Below are 25,013 nucleotides of genomic sequence, written 5' to 3'. Positions count from 1 at the left end.
AAAAATAACAGGTACTAAGCTTTTTTTTTTTTTTTAAGATGGAGTCTTGCTCTGTCGCCCAGGCTGGAGTGCAGTGGTGAGATCTCGGCTCACTGCAAGCTTCGCCTCCCAGGTTCACGCCATTGTCCTGCCTCAGCCTCCTGAGTAGCTGGGACTACAGGCACCCGCCACCACGCCTGGCTAATTTTTTGTATTTTTCGTAGAGACAGGATTTCACTGTGTTAGCCAGGATGGTCTTGATCTCCTGACCTTGCGATCTGCCTGCTTCAGCCTCCCAAAGTGCTGGGATTACAGGCATGAGCCACCATGCCCAGCTGGATTATACATAATTTTTATCTGATATGATGACTTCAACACCCTGCCTCACTTAAATGGAGAACTACTCTGAAATACCCAATGTTAGACAAATGCCTATACATGCAACAATCAAGTTTCACCCAAACTAGATGGCATGAGTTCAAAGTTCCTAATAAATCACTTTTTGATAAAAATGGCAATGTTCAGGGATTTAAGGCTAGCTCCTGAAGCACCCTACACTTTCTTACATACAGACAACATTAGGAAAGGAGGCTCTGAATGAGGCAAGCCCAGTGTACAGGGCTGTCAGCATTGCAGAGTTGAAGAGAGATCCTGAGAACCAATCAACTTGGCACTGCTGACATGGAGAAGCTGAAAAGAAATAGTTAAGTGACAAATCAGTGTGCTAGCTCCCTCTCTCTCTCTCTTGCTCTCTCTCTAACTCTGGAAGACGTCCTGATCACCACATCTGTCATAATTTGGAATGCAAGGTGAACTGAGTTAATGTCCATTCCCAGGACCTGAGTCCATTTAACAATTTGCACATGTGAGAAAACATAACATGATCTGAATCACCCTTTTTCCAGCCCCAGCTCATAGCTACAGCTATTTCCACATGGAGGGGAAGCTTGGGTCCAAGTATCTCTGTTTTGAAATGTGCACACCAAATCATTTTTCTTAAAGTAATATATTCTGACCTCAAGGTGCTATGATTTTTTCTGAATATATTCAATTTACTTGGCACAAAAATAATTGTTTTCAGAGATGTCGATATTTTACTAAAAAAGGAACATCGAACTTTTTTTTTTTATTTGATGCTACAATCCAAACTGTGGGGATATCTTGCCTAATAGGTAGTATTGGGATGCTTTTTACTTTTATAAGATGATTGTATGTTTTCTTTCTTCAGAAAGTAGGCATTTATCCCAGATCTGGCATATTTTTACCAAAGAAAAAATTTGTATGTTTACACTACAATATTTCACTGCCACAACATTCTGATTTTTGTTGTTGTTGTTGTTGCTTGGATACAAGCAGAAAGAAAACTGGTGGCGGGTCACACATATCTGCGATTACCTGTAATGACAACAGTAGATGTTTAAATAAAATGTAAGTATAGAATTATAATTGAACTGACCTCAGTATCAAAATACCAATGACAAAGTAATAAAACAAGAAAATAAAACCAAACGGAAAGACAGTGAAGCTTAAAGGAGAAAACTTTTAAAGTCAGTATTTTACTATATTTTATATTTCATTGATGACTTTTATTAAGCAAAGGGAGGAAGTCCATACACAGTATTAGGCACATTTGCTTTCAGATTACCTGGTGTCTGCTGAGTTAGATGGCCATTTTCATTCCTTTGCAAATAGTAATGTTTTCAGATAATACAGATAAAATCATCTTTATCTGTTCCCTTTGGGGTCAATTCTAGGATGCACTGGCTGAAAGTCAATGAGGAAAATAGAAAAACATATACTTTTTGATAGAAAGGTTTGGTATGATGCAGTATATAGGAATGGTACTTGAAGGATACTAGACAAAGGAGATAGAAGTGGTAGTCAATAGAACAGAAAAACTGGATTGCCACATATTCATATTAGCCAAGTTCAATAGGAAAACAAATTGAGAAAAGATAGTGGCAATTTTAAAATGTCAATATAAGCTCATAACCTAAAGGAAATATTCTTCTTATTTTCTGGAGTTACTCTGTTTACTGCAAGTACTCAATGGGAATTATTTTTATGCCCCTCTTGACCTCAGTTTTCAGGATCACTATCATTTACTAAGGCAACTATAACTCCTGGGAGAATAGCTAATACCATGTCTCGAGGCATAACTGATAAAGATGGATCTGAAATATTTTTTGTAAGAAAGCAAACATTTTCAGAGATGTTTGAGGTTTGTTGGAAAGGGCAAAGAGGCCAGCATTTTTTAAAAGGCTGTTAGTGGCCAAGCTGTTAAAATTTGAACATCAGAAAGATAAAAATTATAGTCAATTGGAACAAGCTAAGGTTGTTAAAGGAGCTATATATTCATAATTGTGCTAAAATAGGAAAACACACACCATGTTAAAAAGTGTTTGTAACATACTTCAGTTTCAAATATCACACACAGGAGAGGATATGTATTATGTAACCCAAATGACATGTATCTTACTTTGCAGTTTTAGTAAATCAAAGGACTATAAAATATGGAGATAGATTTTTAAATAGAAAAATGGAAATGCAGAAAGACATGCAAAAGATGAGGGAATTTTGCATCAAGTATTTTGCTCTTCCCATGTTTTCTGTAACGAGATCATCAGAGTTCCATCTTTGTGGACTAGTCTAGTAAGTTAAACTTTTGTGACCCAGCTGGTGAAACTGTAGTAGTCCTTTATGAGACAAAATATAATAGTTCCATAAAATGTCATGTGGTTGTTTGAAAATAAGAGTTTATATAGCAAACTGGGTTCAAGACCATGGCGTAGCTGGAACATAGCCTTCAGGGAAGGTGGATGCCATTGTTGTCCCTTTTGTAGGAAAGAAGTAATTGCCTTTCATACATCTCTATGGGAGTGTTGGAGCAGTGTTCCTAAACAACAATCTCTGGCCACTGTAACCTCAAGAATTTTTCTAGAGGTTTGCTGGTTTGTGCATGTGTTGTAGCTGAGACTCTTTACAGGCAGACCATATAGAAAATTACAGGATATTCTGGGAGGCGGAGTGTGGTGGGACAGGGATGGAATGCTTATTATTCATTCCTATATTTTCTTCCATGTGAAAGGAACAAAACTCTTGCTAGAACATTCCTGACTTTATGCTTCAATTATTCCTTGTCTTGCACAGGTGGAACAGGGATGAGTTTGCTAAGATCATGCTATGGTTTGAATATGTTCTCCAGAGTTTGTGTTGAAACTCGATCCCCAGTGTGTACAATGTTGGGAAGCAGAGCCTAATAGGTGGTGTTTGGATCATGCGGGCACCACCCTAATGAATAGATTTATGCCATCATTGTGGAGGTGGGCTCATTATTGTGAGAGTGGGTTCCTTATATAAGGATGACTTTGACACCCTGTTGCTCTCTTTGCGCTTCCATTATGGGATGATGCAATAAGAAGGCCCTCACCATCAAGATGAAGAAGCTAGCCTCTCCATCTTGACATCTCAGCCCCGAGAACTGTGAGGGAATAAATTCCTGTTTTTTTTTTTTTTTTTTTTTAAATAAATCACCCTGTCTCAATTATTCTGCTGTTGCAGCACAAAACAATCCCAGAAGTAGAGCTGTTGCTATACCAAATACCTGAACATGAAGAAGTGGCTTTGGAGCTCGGTAATGGGTAGAGTCTAGAAGAGTTTGGAACAGTGTGCTAGGAAAAACCAGCATTGCCATAGATGGAGCATTAAGGGTAATTCTGGTGAGAGCTCAGAAGAAAAGAAAAGTTGGAGGGAAAGTATGGAACTTCTTAGAGATTACTTAAGTGATTGTCACCAGAATGTTGGTAGAAATATGGACCTCCATTCTGTGGAGGTATCAGATGGAAATGAGGAATAAATTATTGAAAACTGGAGTAAAGACCATCCATATTACAAAATGCAAGGAGTTTGGCTGAATACCCAAGGGCTTTTTGGAAAGAAGAATTTAAGGGGATAAACTAGGATATCTGGTGAGAGAAGTTCCTTAGCAAAACTGAAGGTACTGCATGACTTCTTTTCACCACATATAGTAAACTGTGAGAAGAGAGAAATGATTGAAAGACAGAATTCATAATTAAAAGGGAAGCAGAATGTAAAAATTTGGAAAATTTGTGTCCTAGCTATATATAGAACAAAAAAGCATGCAAGAGTACAGCTAAGCAACGTTTGATAAAGGGATTACTAGAGCTAGAAGGAAGCCAGGTGCTATTCATCAAGACAATTCAAAGCTCTCAGGCTGCCCCTCTATCACAGGCTCAGCATGTTAGGACCTTGAGGGAAGAAAAGGCTCATTTCCCAGAGCCTCTTCTGCATTCTGTTCCCCACATTCCAATGCAGTGCTCCTTGGCCACCCCAGTTATGGCTCAAGAAGTCTCAGGTTTTGCTTGAGCTACCACTCCAGAATGTGCAAGAGGTAAACCCACGTAGCATCTAATTCTGTGGGTGCAGACAATTGATAAACTTGGAGGCAGAACTACCTAGATTTCAAGGAATGTGTGGAATATCTTGGGGACACAGACAGAAACCTGCTTCAGGGATGGAGTCACTGCAAGAGCGGGAAGTGGGAAGTGGCCAGTGGAACTGTGGGGTAGGAGCCATGGAGAGAGAGAGTCTCCACTAGGACAGTGCCTAGTGAAGCTGTGGAGGTAGGGCTATCACTGAGACACCAAAACTGTAGAGCTACCGGTGTGCAACACCAGCAATGCTGCAAATAGGAGCCTCCAATTCATGAAAGCTGCTTTGGAGGCAAAGCCATGGGGGTGGGGCTAACTGAGGACTAGGGAGCCTAACCCCTGCCTCAGTCTGCTCAGGAGGTGGGGTATGGGGTCAAAATGATTATTCCAGAGTGTTAAGATTTAATGTTATTTGCCCTGTTGGGTTTTGGACTTACTAGGAACCAGTGACCCTTTTAGTCTTGCCTATTTCTCCCTTTTGGAATGGGAATGTCTTTCTATGCCTGTCCCACCATCATATTTTGGAAGTAGATGGTGCATTTAATTTCATAGGCTCAGGGCTGAGAGGAAATTTGCTTCAGGATGAATCATACCTTGAGTCCACCCATATCTGATCTCCATGAGACTTTGGACTTTAGATTTTTCAGTTGATGCTGGAACAAGTTAAGACTTTGGGGCCATTTGAAGGAAGTAAATGCATTTTACATGTGAAAAGGACATGCATTTTGAGGGCAAGAAGCAGAATTCTATGATTTTAATGTGTTCTCCAAAGTTTATACATTGGAATCTTGATCTTCAATGTGTCAGTGTTGGGAGGTGGGGTCTAACAGAAGGTGTTTGGATCATGAGGGCACCGCCCTTATGAATAAATTAATGTTATTATTGTAGGAATGGGTTTGTTATTTTGAGAATAGATTCTTTATAGAAGGATAAGTTTTGACCCCTTTTGCTCTCTCTCTCTCTCTCTCTCTCTCTCTCACTCTTTTTGGTCCTTTTGCCTTCTACCATGGGCTGACATAGCAAAAAGGCCCTGACCAGATGTCAGCCCCTTAATATTGGACTTTCAGGCCTCTAGAACTATGGGGAAATACGTTTCTGTTCTTTATAAATTACCTAGTTTGTGGCATTTTGTGGTAGCAGCACAAAACAGACTAAGACAGTTTAGAAGGAGACCACAGGTATGAGAGGCCCAGCTCCCTTCTCTTGCATGCTACTCTGAAAAGCAGATTGCTAGTAAGGTTCAGGTGTTTTCTTTTTTCTTTTTTCTTTCCTTTTTTTTAGATGGAGTTTTGCTCTGTCACCAGGCTAGGTGCAATGGTGCAATCTTGGCTTACTGCAATCTCCACCCCTGGGTTCAAGTGATTCTCTTGCCTCAGCCTCCCGGGTAGCTGGGATTACAGTCGCCTGTCACACACACCGCTAATTTTTTGTATTTTTGGTAGAGACGAGGTTTCACCATGTTGATCAGGTGAACTCCTGACCTCAGGTGATCTAACCGCCTTGGCCTCCCAAAGTGTTGATCTCCAGGCGTGAGCCACCGCACCCAGCCTGATTCGGCTGTTTTCTATTTCTTCAGGATGCAAGTCTTGTCTGGGCTGCACCAACTCTCCTTCCTCGTGGAGGAGGTCTGCTCCAGGCCAGCCTTGCCTGTCACTGCATGGAAGTCTAATTTTGTGATTCTGATTAGTAAAGATACTCTTTTAAATGCAGAAATTGTGTCCTACAGCCTATCCTTCATCAGTGGTACAGGGGATAGCACATTTCAACAACTATCATGTACTTTTCACATTTTTCATTTCTGAAATTGCAAAACGTCTTACAGCCCATGAAGTATTAGATTTTTTGAAATATAGTATTTTGGTCTGTCATCTGTCAATTCTGTGTCTTACTTATTTCACAATTTCTTCATATCCTGAGTAGGAAAGAAGGCTGCTACTTATTGAGCTCTGAATATTTCAACATGCATGTAAAATCTGAGTAAAATTCTAATGAGAGAATGCAAAGTGTTAACATGTGGAATATTTTCATTCCTACCTAGAGAACACTCCAAAGTAGGAACTACATTTCAGCTTTCACATAGCAAGAAAGCTTGAATTTATTCTGACTTAGCAATGAAAACTACATTGGGAAACACTGGAAGAAATCAGGCACAATTAGAAATAAGAAAAAGGAGTAGGTCTTATCTATGAGGTTTAAAAAGTATTGCTTCTCAATGAAATGCCTGGGGCCTATTAAAAGTATTATTTGACAGAATGAATTGGAGAGTTGATAGTTCATGTAGTTCCATGTATTTAATTATAAAGCAATGATAAAAATAAATCTTCTTTGAATATTAGCTTTAAAGTAATGTAGCAAAGTGATGTGGTTAAAAAGAAAGGCAAGAGGGACTTGCAGAGAAAAACTGCAATATACTCTTTTATGGAGAGAGAATAAGAGTAAGAAGATACTTTCAGAGATTGAGTCACGTTGAATTGGGAAAATTGACTAGAAGTAAAATTCAGGCAAGGATTTGTTTTATAGATGGAATGAATATTAGTGGAGATTACAAAAATTCAAAATCATGAAGAAATTCAGGGAAACTATACAGATCAGCTCCCTCTTGAGTAAAAATAGAAAAAAACCATAACAATACAACAAAAACCAAAAGCTAACATCAACGACAATCGCCATCACCACCACCAAACCACAACAAAATAAGCAAGGAGAGAAACCAGCCAGTAAGGACAATAGGTTTACACTCTTCTGATCAAAATATTTTATTCATCAAAAAAAACAGGGAAAGTTTTGGAAGATGAAGTTTTCGGCGGTGACTGCACTGGGAAGAATCCACAGGACTGTTGCCCTGGCAACAGGCTTCTTCCTCATGGTAATGCCATTACAGTGAAGAAAACCCATGCACACATTAATTAGAGGTGGTGTCAGACATGGTATCCGTAAACTCCTCTGAGCAGAAGTCCGGGTTAATATTCAGGAAGAATTTGTTCCACAGACAATGGGAGCAGTCATGAAGCAAAGAAACTGAATATGTATATAATGGCTAGCTTGAGTCCATACTGTCTTCCATAGGCTCAGTCAAAATCACCACATCCCTGTTCAACTACATTGTTGTACCTCTTCTACTCACTAGCATCTATACCTACAAAGAAACTTGAACTGTGAAAACAAGATTTTGGCTCATTCACTCCATTCAGGACCAGAGGGATGATCACAGTCTGCCTTTTTTTTTTTTTTTTTTTTTTTTTTTTTTTCCCAGCAGAGCTGATTCTGCCAAAGAATTTCCTAAGGATAAGAGATTACACAGAAATATGTCTTGCTTAACTTTGAATTTCCCAGAATGGATATGTCATGTAGGTAATAGATAGTTAATGCATAGATAATGATTTTAATTAGCTGAGAGTAATTAGGCCAGGACTCTGAAGAATGGGCAACAGGGTTTATATATTTGATAGAATAGGAAGGAGGGTGGGGCAATACTTTATATGTTTTCAGACACAAGGACATCAATAACCATGGAGGTAGAAAAAATATCACTGATGAGAGAGGAAGGAAAAATTTCACTTGAGTGGAAGGTATAAAGTACAGTCATATGCTGCAATCAACGATGAACCACATACGCAACAGTGACTCCATAAGATTATAATACCATATTTTGGCTGGACGCAGTAACTCACGCCTGTAATCCCAACACTTTGGGAGGCTGAGGAGGGCAGATCACCTGAGGTCAGGAGTTCGAGACCAGCATGGTCAACATGGTGAAACCCCGTCTCTACTAAAAATACAAGAATTAGCCAAGCATGGTGGTGGGCACCTGTAATCCAAGCTACTCGGGAGGCTGAGGCAGGAGAATTGCTTGAACCCAGGAGGCCAAGGTTGTAGTGAGCCAAGATCACACCACTGCACTCCAAAAAAAAAAAAAAAAGAAAATCAATTTAAAAAACCCCATACTTTACTGTACCTTTCCTACGTTTAGATAAACCGATGCCATTGTGTTAAAATTGCCTACAGTGTTCAGTAGAGTAACATGCTCTACAGGTTTGTTGTCTAGGAGTAATAGGCTCTACCGTATAGCCTAAATGTGTAGTAGGCTACACCATCTAGATTTGTGTAAGTACACTCTATTACATTGGCACAACAATGAAATTGCCTCATGATGCATTTCTCAGAACGTCTTCTTGTCCTAAATGATGTATGACTGTGTGTGCATGTAGCTCTGCCCAGCTTGCTCTTTAATGAGGACCGGCTTACTCTGGTTGGGTCAATTTACTATGTTTAAATTAGCATGTCATCATTTTGGAGAAACAGGTGATCAATAGTCAATGAGCTTTATTTAGGCAAGATTGTAGGCTTTCTAAGTTGAACAAACAGGCAAGGCTATATTGTAGACAATGGAATTTGTAGGCAGATAGTACTAGCATTATATAGCCTATTATATAATAGCATTTTTTGGAAACATGAATTTTCAGCTAAATGGCCAAGTTTGTTTTTGGGCAAAACAAGTTATTGGGAAAACAACTAGAAAGAAGGATGATTCTTATCCTTTGGACACATAATTATATGGGAAAGATGTGGTCTTTTAGATGTTCTTTTCATTCTATAGTGGTCTCTGATAGGTCTCTGGTAGGCCAATTCCTTTCCCCTCACTTTGATGCTTTGCTGGCCACCATGAAGTTTGGTCAGCAGGATTTAGAAAACACAATGTTTGTTGTAACAGGAGTTAATGCCTCCACAGGGTGTTGTGAAGATGTTCAACTTTGAAATTGTTGGCATCCTAGAGAAATTGAACACTAATGTTGGCAAGGGGGCAAAGGGCAAGTCAAATAAGATGAAAAACTGAAACCATGGAACTAGTACATGTGGGCACTTGGAAAGGTAACAATAGGGTGGGTATCAGCTAGTGGTGGCAGGATTAAGTTTATAGAGTCACCTGAGGTATAGAGTCAGTGATGCCTAAACTTTGCAATACAGTCCACATGTTAGCATCTGTGTCATTAAGAGTTTGTGTTCAAACAAAAAAATAAAACACAGAGAGATACTACTTTGACTAGTTTAAGAGGAAAAAGAATTTATTTTTTAAAAAATTTGATTCATAGAATCTCCAATGAAGCCAGAGAACGTAGTTTGGAGAAAACTATGCAATAGAATCTATCATGAAGATTCAAAATTATCTTCATAGAAGCAATTCTGATATTCCCAAAGTAGATATCATAATCGCTCTACAAAGATAGCCTTGCAACCACCACTTTTGTAAAGCAGCTTTTGCCTATTTTTCAATTATTTTATTTTTGTTTCTTTTCAAAATTTATTTGTAGAAATTCTTTAAATAATATTGATGTTAATGCTAAACTGATTTTATATTTGGTAAATATTTTCTCCTGATTATTGTTCTTTTCTTTATTTTGAAAACACTATCTATTTAGGTACCAATTACAATGAATCAAGTTTGGTAATCGTGTTTTCTATATCCTTATTGACTTTTTTTCCTGCCTTTTTTTTTTTAAACCAATTACTATATTTTACCAATTATTGTATTTTACCAATTACAGTAATTTATCAGTTACTGAAAAAAGTTCAATTCTATCATTCACTATGATTGTATATTTGTCTATTTCTCCTTGGACTTTGAGCAATTTTTTCTAAATATATATATTTTTTAGTCTATATTATTGAATGCATACATATAATTTTATTATGCAGAGAATATATGTACCCTAGTAATGCATATTGCTTTTTAAAATATATTTTATCTGATGAGATACCAGTAACTGCACTAGTATTATTTTAGTCGAATTTTCAGTAATTTCCTGGTAACCTCCAGATTCTAAAGTTCCCTGATTTTGTAAAAAAAATACAGAACATTCAGTCACGCAGTTTTGTTGGGAATATTTACTTGAGGGAACCACATAGATCTGAAGTTCTTGTGCGAAGCCTGCATCAAGCTAGTTTCTTGTTGTTTGCCATCTGTGCTGAGAAATCTGCTAAGAATTTGTTTAGTGTTGTCTTTTCTTGCTGTTGAAGGCCTTTGGCCTTTCAAAAAATTATGTTACCCAAGTAGCTTTCATTAGAGCGTCTCTTTCTTGTCTAGAAGAAACAATTCAGTTTGTCATTTACATTTTTCAAGCAAAGATTATATTCTTAAAACACAGAACATTGAGTGAATTTTAATTGTATAGAAAAGTGAACTGATGTGTTAACATTATAAAGCCAGTTAATGCTAGAGTCAAGGGTAGAACTGAGCTCCAGCTTTAAGCCTGCACTCTTCAATATGCTACTCCTAACTTCCCAAGATCCAATATACTATTCGTAACTTCCTAATATCAAATGATGAAAAAAATGGTGAAATTCACTTCCTGCATTTGATATCCTGCAATGAATACAGACTGTTAGCACATGTGAAGGAAGACATTTAGCATAGGGGGTAGCATATGGAACCTTTGAAAACATTATTTTGGGGTGGATTATGAATTAACCCTAGGTTTTCTTATTCTTAATTTACATATTTTAACATTGCCAGCATTTCATTTATATTTGGAACTTTTCATGAGTCTTCAAATATTGCTAGCATAATACATATGTGAGAAAAGGATCATCCTTTTTAAATACTTATCCTTCTTTCCTCTTATTACTTTCAGAAAGTCAGATCTGAAAGTAACCTTTGTAAAGCATGATGTACTGTCTCCTATCTTCTGTGTTTATAAATCTAGTGAATCCGCCAAGTCTGTTCTAAGGCCATTTGAAATTATCTTAGAAGTTATTTTTTTAAAAAAAAATAAAATAGTGCAATGATTGAAAAAGAATAAAGTTATATAATCGAGGGTGATAGGTTAGAAAAGTCATTGTTCTTAAGCATTTATAAGGACTCTCTGATTTCCCACATATTTCAATTCCAAGTCACCTAATAAATCAATAGATTTTAGTAAGCAAAAATGTGTTATAGGAATGGATAGATACACCTTGTTTCTCTCGCCAGAAAACTGTACACTAGAAAGGGTCATGAGTGTGAGAATATCAGATGGACTGGCTTTTTAAAGCACTACAAAATATTAGTCTCAGTTTAAAAAGAAAAAAAGATGTGTGCTTACTTAGAGTTATATTGGCTCATGGTAGACACAGGCTAAAAGCAAATAGAAATCTTTAGCTTAAGGTATAAAACTTGGAAATGTTTGCTTTCTTATTAAGTTAGGGAAGCTGACAGTGGGAATTGAATGAATAAATGCATTTTTATCCTGTTAACTTGATTTCATAGTGGTCTGCATAATTTATAATAATAACAAAAGAAAATGTCTAAAGAACTGAAGATCAAGTCAAATAAATATGTATTAACAAGATGGATATTCTGCATCTATGTGAACTATGTCAAAATATGAAAATATATAACACATTTGTATAGAGAGATTATGGCTATATTGTCACAAATATTAGAAACATACATCAGTGAATGTGAAAGAAGTTTTATTTTGCTATCATATTTTATAAAACATAGTTACTCTTTTCATAAAAAGACTATAACAATTTAAAATTCAGTTGTTAAAATATGAAACAATTTAAGTTTGTAAAAGTATTTGGCATTTTATGTAAGGAACTTATAAAAATAGTACCTCAGGTTTATGCAGCCTGTTTTCTTCTCTAACTACAAGCATTTACCCAGTATATTTTAAAATTTGTCCCTTAATCCAATGTCCCCTTCACTACACAAATGTTTTGTAAAAATAAAAGTTTTAGGTGGACCAAATGAAAGTTCGAATTTTCTCAAGGGACTTAAAGATTGTTTTCTTCACTAAAAGATAAAGACTTACAAGCTGAGGAGACTTAATTTATTATTATTATAGTTTTAGCTATCTATAAGCATGCTTAAGAGAGAAATATCAGATATTTTCTCAAGATATTTATATATATACATTGAATTGCTCTCTTCAAAAATTGACACAGTAAAAAAATTGTGTAAAGCCTAATGTCTATTCTGAAGTTGTCGATATTTAAGGATCAGAATAATTGCATATTATAATTTTGGTCTCAAAAATTATGGTCATGCACCACATAATAATATTTCACTCAATGATAGACCACATACATGATGGTGGTCCCATAAGATTATAATACCACATTTTTACTGTGCTTTTTCTATGTTTAGATATATAAGTACTTACCATTGCCTACAGGATTCAGTACAGTAACACACTGTCCAGGTTTGTAGCCTGGGAGCAATAGCTTACACCATATAGCTTAGGTGTGTAGCAGACTGTACCATTGAGGTTGTGTAAGTATCCTATATGATGTTGGCATAACAATGAAATTGCCCGAAGATGCATTTTTCAGAACATATTTCTGTTGATTAGTGATGCACGGCCATAATATTACTGAAGCCTATTAAGATATATGTTTAAGCATACCAGATAGTGAAAAAGCTGGGAGCAAATCTCAAGTTTTCTTATTTTTAATGCAATGCTTTCCCCAGTATGTATAATTTGTACCTAAATTGATGTATATTTGTGAACTTAGTGCATTGAGATAATTGAGATGATTTGATTGAAAACTGATCCTCATCTGTAGGAAAGATATACAAGAAAGTAGTCTTGCCAGAATAAGAATTGACTAGATTAAAATACTTGAGCAATACTTTTGGCTTAGAGATTATTGGCAGCTAAAGCAGTAAAAAATTACATTGAATTACATAGTTGTTGTTTCTCCTAATGAAGAAAATTCATACAGTCATCCACAGAGACAATTTATTTTCTTGCATGTAAACTCAGAGTAGAAGACAAGAAAAGTGAGAAGTAACATTTTCAGGATACCTACTTTTATCTTCCAGGAATTATATTGGCTACTCTGTCCATTCCATATTATTTAATATTCCCAAACATCCCATGATGTAATTACAATCACAGTCCTATCCATGAAGAAACTGAGCCTCACAGAGATTAAATTGACTGCCAGTTACTCCCCGTTAACCCATAGTTATTCCCACCACTAGTAAGCAACAAAGCTAAGATTTGAACTCTAGCTTGTCTAAGGTGGGAAGGAGGGAAGTTAGGTCCTGCAAAATTTTTGCAAGAAGTCCTTTATATATTCAATTTGTCCAAAAGTGTTATCTAATTAACAAATTTATATATTGTTAATATATATAATATTATTTTTAATGTTGTTTGGATTCCTGAAATGCATATTCTTTAAATGCATTACTAATTTCTAGTAGCTGTTTTATATCATTGTACATCTTCAAAGTCCGGGATATTCAAATTCCACTTACAATTAAATAAGGTCACAAGGTATGATTCGCCAAAGGAGTGCTCATAGATTAGAAACTATTCACAAGCATTAATCAATTATTGATCATTTAGTGGACACCTATTGAGCAGTACTGAGTGTTGTGGGGACAGTAGAATAAAGACTGTGTAAGACATTTTCTTAAGAAAACAAGTTTAATGTCAAGTTGATATAGATAAAAATGTAAAGATTAATATCATAAAACATGTAATCAGTATAAACTGTGTGGTACTTACAAACTTAATTAAAATATGGGAAGGAAAGAGAACAGGACTTTTGGTTTCCAATCTGGCATTGAAGGAGTTTAGATGTCTCTATCCTGTCCTACCAACAAGTAAAAAGCTAAACAAACTGAAAAATCAACAACTCTCCTTAGGTCTTTTCAGAGAAGTGAGCTCAAATGGCAAAATGATGCTCCAGAAAATGAAGAGACAGGATAAACAGATAAAGATAATCACAACTTACTAGAGCAGAAAACCATGAGCAGAAACTTAGGCAAGAATCATTGCAGGAATGGAAGTACCTGAAGTGTAAACGACGAATTGCTGCAGGATTTGTGTGGATAAATCTGAGAATTAAAAATTCCAGGGGGATCCAGCTGGGGGGAGGGGCTTTGGGGGAGGGGAACACTTTTGTGAGTTTTACTTCCTGAAGTCCTACAAAGTTCTCACAGTGAATATGGGAGAAAACCCCTCTGCAGCTTCCAACAGGGCAAGGGGTAAAGTAACTACCTTGAAATTCACAGGACCACTGTTCTCCTTAGCAAGACCTGCCCCCAAGAGAAACTGTTTTATCTGGGTTTTGTTTTTTGTTTGTTTGTTTGTTTGTTTCAGAGTTTAGGGCTTAACCTACCTGGTGTGAAGAAAAATACGCAACTCTCCAGTCCCCTTTAGTAGCATCCTATCCCACCTAAGCAGGAAGAAAAAAAAGCAACTCAGAAGCACTGGTGAAAGTCACAGTCCAGAGGAACAGGGCCACCAAGAGACTGAGACCTTATCATAAGACTATAGAACGCCTCCCCTGCCCCACACATTTCCACCCACATTATTAAAGGCCCATTTACTATAGTTCCTCTCACTCAGTAAATTATGTCCAACTTTCAATTTAAAAAATACAAGGCATAGTAAAAGGAAAAAAAAAACCATACTTTAAAGAGAAGGAAGAGACATCAGAACCAGAGAGATATATGGCAGCAATATTGGAAACATAAGATGAGAAATTTTTAAAAACTATGATTAATACACTATGCGTTTTAATGACAAAAGTAGACAACATGTAAGAACAGATGAATAATGGAATCAGAAAGATGGAAATTCTAAGAAAGAATGAAAAGGAAATGCTAGAGATTTAAAACATTGTAATAGAAAATAAGAATGCCTTTGGCAGGGTTGTCAGTGGACTGGACACAGCTGAGGAAAAAAAACTCCGAGCTTGAAGATGTGACAATGGAAACTAAACTTAAAACTGAAAAGCAATGAGAACAAAGAAAAATAGAACAAAATGTTCAAGAGCTGAAAACACTAAAAAATGATATAAATATGCATAATGGAGATGCCAGAGGAGAAGAAAAAGACAAAGGAAAAGAAGTATTTGAAGCAATAACAACTGAGAGTTCCCGCCAATTGATGTCCAATACCAAACCAGAGATCCAGGAAGCTAGGAGAGCACCAAGCAGGATAAATGACAGAAAAGCATATCATATTTAAACTTCAAAAATCAAAGATAAAAAATATGAAAAAAGAGGAAAATAACACATTACTTACAGAGATGCAAAGATAAGAATTATATCTGACTTGACCTCAGAAATCAAGCAAGCAAGAAGAAAGTGGAAGGAATTAGTTACAGTGTTAAGGGGGAGAATTACTAACGTAGAATTCTGTACTCTGAAATTGTTGTTCAAATATGAAGAGGAAATAGGCTTTCTCACATAAACAAAAATTGAGGCAATTGATTGCCAGTAGATCTGCTTTGTAATACACGTTAAAAAACAGTTCTTTGGAGAGAAGAAAAATTACACAGATCACAAACTCAGACTGACATAAAGAAAGAAAAAGCATTAGAAAAGGAATAAATGAAAGTAAAATGAAAACTTCTGTTTTTCTTAATTGATAAACCTGGTAACCATTCAATATAATAATGGCAATAATGTACCCTTTTATGTATGTGTGTGTGTGTGTGTATGTATACATGCTGATATAGTTTGCAGGACTGTCCCCTCAAAATCTCATGTTGAAATGTGATTCCCAATGTTGAAGGTGGGGCCTGGTGGGAGGTAACTGAATCACTGGGGCAGATCCCCCATGAAGGTGTTTAGCACCATCCCCTTGGTGATATGTGAGTTCTCACTCAGTTCACATGAGATCTGGTTGTTTAAAGTGTGTGGTACCTGCCTTTTCTCTCTCTTTCTCCCACTTTCACCATATGATGTGCCTGCTCCACTTCATCTTCCACCATGATTGTAAGCCTTCTGAGGCCCTCATCAGAAGTTGAGTGGGTGCTGGTGTCGGTGCCCTGCTTGTACAGCCTGCAGAACCACAATCCAATTAAACCTCTTTTCTTTATAATTTACCCAGTCTCAGGTATTTCTTCATAGAAATGCAAAAATAGCCTAACATAGAAAACTGGTACCAAGGAAAGGGGTGTTGCTGTAAAGATACCTGAAGATGTGGAAATGGTTTTGGAAATGAATAACAGGCAAAAGTTGAAAGAGTTTGGAGGTCCCAGAAGAAAACAGAAAGATGAGGCAAATTTTGGAACTTAATGCAACTTGTTAAGTGGTTATAACCAAACTGCTAATAGAAATACGGACAGTGAAGTTGAGGCTTACAATATCTCAGATAGAAATGAGGAAATTATTGGGAACTGGAAAAAAAGTCTCCCTTGTAATGCTTTAGCAAAGAACATGGCTGTGTTGTGTCCATGCCCTAGGTATCTGGAAGTTTAAACATAGCAGTGATGTGTTAGGGTGTCTGGCAGAGGAAATTTTTAAACAGGAAAGTATTCACGATGTGGCATGGCTGCTTCTAACTTCCTATGGTCAGATAGAGGAGCAAAGAAATGACTTAAAGTTTGAGTTTATATTTTAAAGGGAAGCAAAGAGTACAAGATGGGAAAATTTGCAGCCTGACATATGGCTGAGAAAGAAAAAGTGTTTTCAGGAGAGGAATACAAGTGGTCTGCAGAGCAACCACTTGCAAGAGAGACTTGCATGACTAAAAGAAAGCCAACCACTAATATCTAGAACAATGGGGGGAAAAAACCTAGAAGGCATTTCAGAGGTCTTCGAGGCAGCATCCCCCCGCCCCACCCCATCAGAGTCCCAGAGGTCTAGGAGGAAAGAATGGTCTTATGGGCCAGGCCCAAGGCCCTGTAGCCTCAGGACACAGATCCCCACATCCTGGCTGCTCTGGCTACACCAATAGCTTAAAGGTCTCCAGGTACAGCTTGGTCCACCACTCCAGAGGACACAAACTATAAGCCTTGGTGGTTTCCACAGAGTGTTAAGCCTGCAGGTGCTAAGAGTGTAAAAGTGAAGGAAGCATGACAGCTTCCACCTAGTTTTCAGAGGATGTATGGAAAAGCCTGGGTACCCGGGCAAGAAGGCTGCCACAGGGGTCTGGGGGTAGCCCACACAGAGATAATTTACTAGGGCAGTACTGAGAAGAAAAGTGGGATTGGAGCCCCCACACAGAGTCCCCACTGTGGCACTGCCTAGTGCAGCTGTGGGAAGAGGGCCACTGCCCTTCAGACCTGAGAATGGTAGAACCACTAGCAGCTAGCAATCTTAGCATGAAAAAGCCACAGTCACTCAACTTCAACCTATGAGAGCAGTCATGGGGGCTGCGCCCTGCAATGCCACAGGGGCAGTTGCCCAAAACCTTTGGAGTTCATTCGTGCACCAGTGTGACCTGGATGTGGAACATGGAGTCAAGGTGATTATTTTAGAGGTTTAAGACTTAATGAAGGCTCTGATGGGTTTAAGACTTGTATGGAGCCTGTTGCCCTTTATTTGACCTGTTTCTCCCTTTGGAATAGAAATGATTACCCATTGCCTGTACCATCATTGTATCTTGGAAGTAAATAACTTGTTTTTAATTTCACAGGCTCATAGGCAGAAGGACCTCATCTCCAGATGAGACTTTGAACTTTGAATTTAGGAATTTTGATTGAGTTGATGATGGAACAAGTTAAGACTTTGGGGAACTATTGAGAAGGAATGATTACGTTTTGCATTGTGAGAAGGATATGAGATTTGGGGGCAAGGGGAGGAATAATATAGTTTGTATGTTTGCCCCCTCCAAATCTCATGTTGAAGTGTGATTCTCAATGTTTAAGGTGGGGCCTGGTGGGAGGAGATTGGATCAGAAAAGGGGATCCCTCATGGAGGTATTAGCACCATCTTCTTGGTGATAAGTGAGTTCTTGCTCAGTTCATGTGAGATCTGGTTGTTTAAAAGTTTGTGACACCACCCCCTCTCTCTCTTGCATCTACTCTCACCATGTGATGTGCTGCTCCCACTTCACTTTCTCTCATGATTGTAAGCTTTCTAAGGCCCTCACCAGGAGCTGAATGGATATTGATGCTGTGCTTGTAGAGGCTGTATCACCATGGGTCAAATAAATCTCTTTTATTTATAAATTACCAAGTCTCAGGTATTAAAAACAGCCTAACATACATACTCATGCATTCTTACGTACAAGTGAAAAGAATGACAGCAATGACATAAAGCATTAGAGGAATTATGAGTATTTTGTTATTATAAATATGTGCATTGCCTGTGAAGTATTATAATACTATTTGAAAGTGGACTTGGAATAATTTGCAAATGTTGCAAAGTCTAGAGCAACCACCAATAAGAGTTTTAGTCTAAAAACTCTAAAAAATAAAAAGAGGAAGTATAATTGATATGGTAAGAAAGGATAGAAAATGAAATCACGTACAATCTCCAAATAAAACCACAAAAGACAGAAAAAGCATGGAAGGCAAAAATAGAAACAAAGACCAAGGCAAGGAATATAAAACAGTAACAAATAGAAAAGGTATCAATCTAACCATATGAATATCACTTTACATGTGAATAGTTTAAATTCACCAATTAAAAGAGATTACCAGAGTAGATCAAAAAACAACGTTCAACTATATGTTTTCTACAAGGAACCCACTTTTAACATAAAGACACATATAGATTAAAATGGAGGAATGAAGTAAGATATGCTAATACTACTTTTTCAAAATTGGGAGTATTCTATGAAATATATTAGTTTCAGACAGAAGATAACTCCAAGCAAGGAAAGTTCTCAGAAAAACAAGGGACGTTACATAATGATAAGGGGTTCATGTTCCAAGAAGACATAATACATAATAATCCTTAATATTTATGTGACTAACAACAGAGCATCAAAATAGGTGAGGAAAAACATAACTGCAAAGAGAAACAGATAAATCTACCATTTCAGTTGAAGATTTTAACAACCCTTTCTCTGAAATATACAGATCCAGCAGGGAGAAAATCAGTGACATAGTTGAACCCAACATCACCATCAATCAACTGAATATAATTGACATCAATAGACTACTTTAACCAACAAAAGTATATTATGCTTTCTTCTCAAGCTTACCAGACCACATTCTGGACATAAAACACACCTTAACAAATTGAAAATAATAGAAATCATACTACCTCTGCTGTCAGACCACAATGGTAGTAAACTAAACCAATAACAGAAACATAGCTGGAAAATCCCCAAATACTTGGAGATTAAACAATAACATACTTCTTAATGACTAATGGGTCAAAGATGAAATACCAAGAGAAATATAAAAATATTTTGAAGTATGTGAAAATGAAAATACAACTTATCAAAATTTGTGGGATACAGTGAAAGCAGGGCTTTGAGGGGAATATATAGCATTGAATGACATATATTAGAAAAGAAAGATATAAAGTCAATAGTCTAAGGAAACTAGAAAAAGAAGGGCAAATTAAATTCAGAAAACTGATAAAAATTAGCGCAGAAATCAATGAAATTGAAAACAAGAAATTAAGAGAGAAAATTAACAAAATCTATAACTGGTTCTTTGAAAAGATCAATAAAGTTTGTAAGCCTCTAGACATGCTAAGAAAAAAGAGAAGACACAAATTACTAATATCAGAAATGAAAGAGGTACACCACTACAGACTCTGTGGACATGAAAAGGATAATAAAAGAATATTATGAACAACTCAATGCCTACAAATTTGGTAACCTAGATTAAATGAATTATTTTTTAGAGGTACACAACCTGCCAAAATTCACACAAGAATAAATAAGCAATATGTTTAGGCCCATTTTTACTAAATAAATGGAATCAATATTTAAAAACCTTCCAAAACAGAAAGCTGCAGGCTGGATAGTTTAATTCAACATACAAAACGAATACAGCAAAACGACATACAGCAGGTCTTCAGATAACATCATTTTGTTCAATGTTGTTTAGTTATAATATTGATGAGAATAAAATGGTCTTATTATACATCATTTTTTTTAAAGTCACATTTTCCAAGAACCTGTTGATGATGTTTAGTGAGGACTTACTGTATACCAATTCTTTACAATCTCTTTTAGAAGACAGAAGAAATACTTCCTAACTCATTTTATGAGGCCAGCATTGGCCTAATACTGAACCCAGATAAAGACATTACAAGAAAATAAAATTACAGCCCCTCTCTCATGAACATAAATGGGAAAAAATCCTTATCAAAATATGTATAAAATGTATAAAAAGAATTATACATCATGACCAAGTGGGATTTATTCCAGGTGAGCAAAGCTGGCCCCGTTTATGAAAATTAAATCCATAATATCAAGATAAATAAGAAAAATCACATGATCATGAAATGTCTTGGATTTTCTCAAATACAGAAAAAGCATTCATCCAACACATTTTCATAATAAAAACTCTCAGCAAACTAGGAATAGAAGGCAACTTTATCAACTTAATATACATCATCTACAAAAAACCTACAGCCAACATCATACTTAATGGTGAGAAACCGGATTTCCTAATTAGATGAGGAAAATGTAAGGATGTCCTCTTTCAACACTGCTTTCACCATCATACTAGAAATCCTAGCTAATGCAATAAGACAGACAAAAGTAAACTCTGCATTGTTTGATAATAGAATTCCTAACTCATGCAATAAAACAGAAAAGAGTGTGTTATTTGGGAAAGAAAATATAAAACTTTCTTTGTCTACAGATAATTTGATTATGAAGAAATCTGAAAAAAAAAAATTTAAAACAACCTCCTGGAACTAATTAGTGATTTTAGCTGTGTTGCAGAATACAAAGTTAATGTGCAAAAGTCAAGCACCTTTCTATCTACCAGTAGTGAACAAGTGGAATATAAAATTAGTTCCCTGCAAAACAGAACACTTAATTTAAAGCTAACAAAATATATATCAAGTCCAAATAAGAAAAACTATAAAACTCTAATGAAGATACTAAATAAGAAGTAAATATATTACATGAGGAGATATTCCACAATCATGCCTAGGAAGAGATTCGATATTATTAAGATGTCAGTTTTTCACAATTTGATCTACAAATTCAACACAATCCTAATCAAACTCTACAAATTATTTTGTGGATATTGAAATTGATTCAAAAATTTATATGAAGATGTCAAAAATGCAGAAAATAGCTAACTGAATATTGGAGAGGAACAAAGTCAGGGGACTGGCACTACCTAACTTAAAGATTTTGAAGTTACAGTAATCAAGACAGTGTGGTATTGGGGGGGGGAGGGGAAAAAAGACAAATATGTCAATGAAACAGAATAGAGAGCTCAGAAATAGACCCACAATGAAATGTAGACAATTGATCACTGACAAAGGGGCAAAGGCAATTCAGTGGAGAATAGGTAGTCTTTTCAACAATAGATGTGGGAACAACTGGGCATCCACACACAAAATGAATCTAGACGCAGACCTTGCAACCTTCACAAAAGTTATCTAAAAATGGGTTATAGACCTAAATGTAACACACAAAACTGTACAACTCCTAGGAGATAATATAAAAGAAAACCTCAATGACCTTGGATATGGAATAGCTTTTTAGATACAGCACCAAAGACATGATCCATGAAAAAAAAAATTGATAAACTGGATTTTGTTAAAATAGAAAACTTTCACCCTGCTAAAGACAATATAAGTCTGTGGAGAATGCGCCACAGACAGGGAGAAAATATTTGCAAAAGTCATATCTGATAAAGGACTGTTCAAAATGTTCAAAGAACTCTTAAAACTCAACAATAAACTAATGAACAGCCTGATTAAAAAATGAGCAAAAACCCCTTAATACCTCACCAGAGAAGTTATACAGATGGTGTATTTGTCCATTTTCATGCTACTGATAAAGACATAGAAGATAAAGAAAAGACTGAGAAGAAAAAAGGTTTAGTTGGACTTACAGTTCCACATGGCTGCGGAGGCCTCAGAACCATGGCAGAAGGTGAAAGGCACTTCTTACATGGCAGCAGCAAGAGAAAATGAGGAGGAAGCAAAAGCAGAAACCCCTGATAAACCCATCAGATCTTGTGAGACGTAGTCACATCACGAGAATAGCATGGGAAAAACCGGCCCCCATGATTCAGTTACCTCCCCCTGGGTCCCTTCCACAACATGTGGGAATTCTGGGAGATACAATTCAAGTTGAGATTTGGGTGACAACACAGCCAAACTGTATCAGCTGGCAACTAAGCACATGAAAAGGTGTTCAACATCATATGTCATGAGGGAATTGCAAATTAAAATGAGAAACCAGTATATATCTATTACATTAGCCAAATTCCAAAACTCTGACAACACCCCACATTGGTGAGGATGTGGAGCAATAGGAATGCTCATTCATTGCTGGTGAGAATGCAAAATGGTACAGTCACTTTGGAAGACAATTTTATAGTTTACGAAACTAAACACACACTTGACCAGATATCCAGCAGTTGTGCTCCTTGGTATCTACCCAAATGAGCTGAAATCTTATGTCCCCACAAAAACCATCATATGGATGTTTATCACAGCTTTATTTATCACTGATGAAACTTGGAAGCTATCAAGATGCCTCTCGGTGGCTGAATAAACGATGATACATGCAGACAATAGAATATTATTCATCACTAACATGAAATGAGCTACAAAGCCATGAAAAGACATGGAACAAATTTAATTTTACTATGTGAAAGAAGGCAACCTAGAAAGACTGTATGATTCCTAGTACATGACTTTCTGGAACAGGTAGAGCACAGAGAACTTTTAGGGCAGTGAAACTAGTCTGTATGACACTGTACTGTGTGAACACGCATCAATGTACACTTCTTAAAACCCATAGAATACACAACAGCATGGGTGAAACTTAGTGTAAACTATGGACTTTAGATGATAACAATGTGTCAGTATAGGTTCTTTGATTGTAACAGATTATGTCATGGTGCTGTGGGATGTCAGTAGTGAGGGAGGTTGTATTACGTGTGGGAACAGAAAGTACATGAGAAACTCTGATCAATTTTGCCTTGAATCTAAAACTGCTCTAAAAATAAAGCTTAATAGTAACAATAATAATAAGTGAGGGCAAGGGGAAAAGAGCAATGTGGGCCAGAACATTTGGGTAAAAGAGCTCGTGGAGAAAAGAGGTGGTGGTGAGAAAGAAAACAAGATATTTTCAGTGTAGGGAGTTACTTTAACATAGGTATGGAGGTAAGAGTGGGCTTGATATACAAAGAAGTATACAGAAAAGAATATATTTGCAGTATTAGATGAACAGTATGGAAATAATAAAGATCAAGAGAATAAAGATATGAATCCTTATACTTCTCTTAGAGAAAACACAAGGCCGTTCCATTGTGGCCAGTCACAAAGCAGGGCCATGTTGCCATGACTGGACTTCTGCCAACTGGTGACTCTGAAGCATTTGGGTTTCTGAGGCATACCTAATGGTGGGCATGATTTGATTCTGGGTTATCTGATTGCCAGCTGCTGGGTGGATGTTTGTAAAATACGACGATAATGACCTCAGGCAGGTTTTTTTTTTTTTCTTTTTAGCAAAACTGCAGTTGCTGCTGATTATGAACAATAAAGTTGGTCCTTTACACGGGGTGTCATCCGCAGTACAGTAGCTACTACATGTCAAAAACAGTAGGTTTGTGTTTCGTCTTTTAAAGGTTTCTTTTTGATAGCATCAGAATAGCACAGAGAGGGGAAATTTCATGGAGGTTTTCCCTAAAGAATTATGGTTTTGCAGTAGCACTAATTTATCATCCAAGAGACCAGTTCATAAAATAAAAATGTAATAAAACATAATGGGGAATGGTTTTTCCTCATCCCTCCACATAGCTCTTATTAACATTAATGGGAATTGTACGTGATTTGGGGAAGGGGAGGCTGCCTGGTATTTCCAAAGGGTTTATATGTAGACAGATTGAATGAGAGGGTCCCATGTGATTTCTTCCAGCACAATATAGAATAAAGGGAGGGACACAGGGCCTCTCTTTGGAGAATACTATGCTTTTTGTTGGCATAATTTGATTTATTTTCCTGTTCAGAAGTGTGAGGACAGAGCAGGAAAACCATGAGGCACGGAGAAAGGAAGGTGCTGTTTTATTATTAAAGTCTAATGTGCTGTGAATAAGTTCACTTATAATAAGAAGTTCAAAATACCCCCTCTTAAAATGGATCTATTTTTTCTTGATTTAGTATTCCACATGGCATATTTTACCTCCAGTTCTGACGACATATAGAAAACATCTCAGAGGGAATAAAAGTAATGATTTTTCTCTCCCTAATTGAATCAGACCTTAAAGTCTCTCTGGAATTAAAGGCAATAGTCTTTAGCATTTGCTTTTTCTTACTTGGTGAGTATTGTCCATGAGGTTGTGAGTATTACTAAGCTAGTAATATTATTGGTTTTTAATTAAAAATATACAACACATTTTAATGGTGCAATATGTGGAAAACCATGAGAAGTTATAAAAAACAAAAATTGCCAATATTATTACCATCCAGAAATAGTTATATTGCTATATTGTTATATATAGATATAGATATGCTATTCATATAGACAAATGTTTATATTTTATAAAGCTGCTGAATATTATATATCGATTTTCATACTTTGCCTTAAAAAATTATGTGACAACCGTTTCTTCATTTTAATGCCTGAGGAATTGTCCATTTATTTAATCATCTTCCTATTGTGAGACATTTAGATTGTTTCTAGATTTTACTATTAACAACAAAAAGTAACTTGTATAAATTTTTGTGCATGTAACTGACACTAGGTATTGTAA

The 25,013-nt window shown here is 36.5% G+C and overlaps 1 long non-coding RNA gene across 3 annotated transcripts in view; it reads left to right on the top strand.

The window, feature by feature from the left end:
• The first annotated feature begins 239 nt into the window (after nt 1–239).
• LOC108585380 overlaps nt 240–25,013 on the top strand; it is a 42,793-nt gene continuing 18,019 nt past the window's right edge. Inside the window, exons 1-3 of one of the 3 annotated variants that reach the window (XR_002521475.2) lie at nt 240–1,407; nt 23,770–23,862; nt 24,421–24,578. This is a non-coding gene — a long non-coding RNA (uncharacterized LOC108585380). Of the gene's footprint in view, nt 1,408–23,769; nt 24,579–25,013 lie in introns of all 3 variants that reach the window. The other 2 variants (XR_002521473.2, XR_002521472.2) reach the window with 2 other exon arrangements.

Source organism: Papio anubis, chromosome 6, assembly GCF_008728515.1.
Source record: "Papio anubis isolate 15944 chromosome 6, Panubis1.0, whole genome shotgun sequence".
NCBI classification, from domain to species: Eukaryota; Metazoa; Chordata; class Mammalia; order Primates; family Cercopithecidae; genus Papio; species Papio anubis.
Note: the sequence above shows the minus strand (reverse complement) of the source record. Positions and strands in the feature narration are given on the sequence as shown.